The sequence below is a fragment of the Capricornis sumatraensis genome, chromosome 18 (genome assembly GCF_032405125.1).
Source record: "Capricornis sumatraensis isolate serow.1 chromosome 18, serow.2, whole genome shotgun sequence".
Classification (NCBI taxonomy): domain Eukaryota; kingdom Metazoa; phylum Chordata; class Mammalia; order Artiodactyla; family Bovidae; genus Capricornis; species Capricornis sumatraensis.
This window is the reverse complement of record NC_091086.1, coordinates 11,768,461-11,772,500: the sequence shown is the minus strand read 5'-3', so window position 1 is coordinate 11,772,500 and position 4,040 is coordinate 11,768,461.

Sequence of the window (4,040 nt, the reverse complement as noted above, 5' to 3'; positions counted from 1 at the left end):
ACTCCAGTATTCTTGCCTGGAGAATCCTATGGGCAGAGGAGCCTTGTGAGCTACAGATATAGGGTCACAAAGAGTTGGACACAGCAGAGCCACTCATTGTGTAATATAGTGGGACCTTGTTGTTTATCCATTCTATATGCAATCATTTGCATATACTTACCCCAAACTCCCAGTCATCCCTCCCACACTGCCTTCCCCTTGGCAACCAAGAGTTTGTTCTCTATGTCTGTGAGTCTTTCTGTTTCACAGATAAGCTCCTCTGCACCATATTCTAGAATCCACATATAAGTGACAGCACATGGTGTTTGTCTTTCTGTCTTGTTTAGTGTGACAATGTATGGTTGCATCTGTGTTGCTGTGAATGGCATCGTTTTGTTCTCTCTTATGGCTGAGTAGTTTTTCATCCTTATATGCACCACGTCTTCTTTATCCATTCATCTGTTGAACATTTCGGTTGTTTCCATGTCTTGGCTACTGTGAATAGTGTTGCTATGAACATAGACTACGTGTTATCTTTTTGAATTAGAGTTTTGTTCAGATTCATGCCCAGGAGTGGGATTGCTGGATCATATAACAACTCTATTTTTAATTTTCTGAGGAACCTCCATACTGTTTCCCATAGTGGTTGTGCCAACGGACATTTCCACCAACAGTGTAGGAGGATTCCCTTTTCTCCATACTCTCTCCAACGTTTGTTATTTGTAGACTTCTTAATGATGGCCATTCTGGCTCAGAAGTCTTAACAACATCCTGGGATCATATCCTTAATTCAAATGTTGCCCATGCTATATGGGCTGAACTGTGTCCCTATAAAGATATGTTGAGTGTCTCAGCATGTGACCTTATTTGGAAATAGGGTTGTTCCTGATATAATTAGTTAACATGGGGTCATTAGGGTGGGCTCTATGGTGTCCTTACAAGAAGAGGAAATTGAACACAGAGACAGATGTGCACCAGGGAAGATGATAGAAAGAAGCAGGCAAAGAACAGCCAAGAGACGACATAGACAAGACTGGAGCGAGGCAGCCGCAAGGCAAGGAGTGCCAAAGACCACCGGCAGCCACCAGCGGCTGGGGGGCAAGGAAGGCTTCTCCCCTAGAGCTGCCAGAGGGAGATGGTCCTGCGAGCCCTTGATTTCAGACTTCCGGCCTCCAGAGCTCCGAGAATATAGTTCTCTGTTGTGTTACACCACCTACTCATGCACCAAGTCCTCAGGGAGCAGTTGCTCTGTGCAGACACTGTGCTAGACCTAGGGACACAGCTGGGGCCTGGGGCCCGGCCGAGGGGTAAGCTGGTGAAGGGCCTGGGGCCCGGCCGAGGGGTAAGCTGGTGAAGGGCCTGGGGCCCGGCCGAGGGGTAAGCTGGTGAAGGGCCTGGGGCAGAGGCGCCAGGTCCAGGGCGCCATCATGGAAAGGCATCTATGGGTGAGACTGGAACCAGAGCCAGAGGAGGTGTGAAGCCATCCTCCCCAGCGGACAGAGCTGGGAGGGGGACTGTGAGACGGGACTTCTGGGGCAGCCCCTCCCATCCTCTGGGCTGTGGTCATCACCAGGTTGTTCTCTGGATGGGCCCAACACAGCAGACGAGGCTTCTACTTCAGAACCTCCAGTCTCATCCAATAGTTAGGCCTCCCTGAGATTGCCCCAGACAACACTGGATGGAGTTTGGGGGCATCCCCAAAACTCTCCATTCACATTTACCAGGGAGTCACCAGTTTAACCCGCATGACACACAGGGCTCACTCAGGGCCATCGCGTCAGCATTCTGCTTGCAAGGCCCCGTGTGTCTGCCCCATGCCACTTCCTCCCCAGACCTGTTCTCACATGTTGACCGCATGCCTTGCCCAAGAAGAGCAACCGAGGTTAAGATCCCTGACTTCCTCAGACTATTGATAACATTCCAGGTATCTATTGCTGTGGAAGATAGCCAACCTGTGCTTAGTGGCATCAAACAACCACCATTTAACTCTTCCATGGGTCAAGAATTCAGATAAGACACAGTGTGGGTGACTTATCTTTGCTCTGTGAGGTTGGGGGCCCCAGCTGGGTGACTGGAATGGCTGAGGCTGGAATCCTCTGCAGCCTCCTACACTCCCCTGCCTGGTGCCCGGGCTGGGATGACTCGAGGGCTGGGCTCATTTGGAATTGACAATCCAAGCATCTACGTTAGTTTCTCCATGCGGCCTGGGCTTCCTCACAGCATGGTAGCCTCAGTGTCGTTGAACTTCTCACCTGGCAGCTGCTTCTTCAAGGGCAATGGATCCAGAGAACAAGGCAGAAGTGGTATGGTCTTTTATCACCTAACCTTGGAAGTCATATAGAATCACCTCCAGTGTATTCCATCAGTCAAAACAGTCTCAAGCCCTTGGAGATTGAAGAAGAAGACAAGGAGCCTGTGGACATAGACACAGACCCCTCCCGCAGAGGATATGTGTCAGACAATTTGCCACTATGTTTCAAAACCACACAGTCAGTGACAAGAAAACCTAGGACAAACCTAGACAGAGTATTAAAAAGCAGAGACATCACTTTGCCAACAAAGGTCCATCTAGTCCAGCTATGGTTTTCCCAGAAGTCATGTATGGATGTGACAGTGGGACCACAAAGAAGGCTGAGCACCAAACAACTGATGCTTTCAAACTGTGGTCCTGGAGAAGACTCTTGAGAGTCCCTTGGACAGCAAGTAGATCAAACCAATAAATCCTAAAGGAAATCCACCCTGAATATTCATTGAAAGGAATGATGATGCTGAAGCTCCAATACTCTGGCCGACTCATTGGAAAAGACCCTGATGCTGGGAAAGATTGAGAGCAAGAGGAGAAGCGGGTAACAGAGGATGAGATGGTTGAATGGCATCACTGCCTCAATGGACAGGAATTTGAGCAAACTCCAGGAAACAATGAAGGACAGGGAAGCCTGGTGTGCTGCGGTCCACAGGGTCACTAAGAGTTGAACACGTCTTAGCAATTGAACAACAGGTAGAAAACCAGACTCCCCTCAGATGAAGGGACACTTCACTTGGCTGTCAGCTCCTGGCCCTCCCCTCAAGCGCAGGATGAGGTCCAAATCCCTTGGCATAAAAATCAAAGTCCACACAGCCTGTCCCGGACTGCGTTCCACCCGCCTCCTCTAGCCCTCTGGACTCTGCCTGAACTGGCCAAATGCTTTCACACGAGTGTGCCACCCCCTGGCCAGCATGGGCCCGAGGACCCATGACCCTCAAAAGATCTCACTGAGGCCACAGCTCCTGAGATTATCCCTCCAGAGGCCCTGAGTCCCCAAGGGGACACAGAAACCCACCTGGAGCTCTGGATCCTCAGCCTAGAGGTGATGCCCCTCGTTCCCCACTAACGACTCAGCCACCTGTCTTCCCTCCTTGAACTCTGCTCCACTTGAAGCGACACAGATCCCCAGCTGGGGCTTCAAAGGCATGGGGGACGGGGGGATTGAGTGGCCCTAAACACAAGAATCAGAGCTGCTTGCGATTCTCTAGAGTTCCCGCCCAAACTCATAACTATTCGCAGGCACAGACAGCTGAGCTCTGTCTGCGCTCTTGAAAGGGCTGCCTTTGAAGCTGGCAGTGGAGCGCTGAATGGCTCCCCTGAGTGGGCACCACAGCCAGAGAGGAGGAAACGGGGCCACACCTGGAGGGGCCAGACTGTTGAAAGGACCCATGGCCCCTACCAGGAGGTGAGAAGAGCATTAGGAGGAATACACCTCCCTGCCAGTGACCTCTGGTCCTGAACAAAATGATGACCATGGGATCGAAGGGGACTGAGAGTCCAGGGACAGAGCCACTTCCCATTTCAGCTGGCAAGCTTCAGCCCAGCCTTTTCCTGGTGGACAGTGAAACTAGAAGGGAAAGCCCTTGCTCTTTGGAAGGGGGAGCTCTTTCCTTCCTTACTCCATTCACTCATTTCTTCTTTCCATCATTCAGCACAGTGATTGAGAGCCCACTGTTTATGTGGTCCTGCTGGGCTCAGCACTGGAGGTTGCCAGGTGGCCAGGCCAACTCCCCTGCCCCCAGACTCTAAATGATCA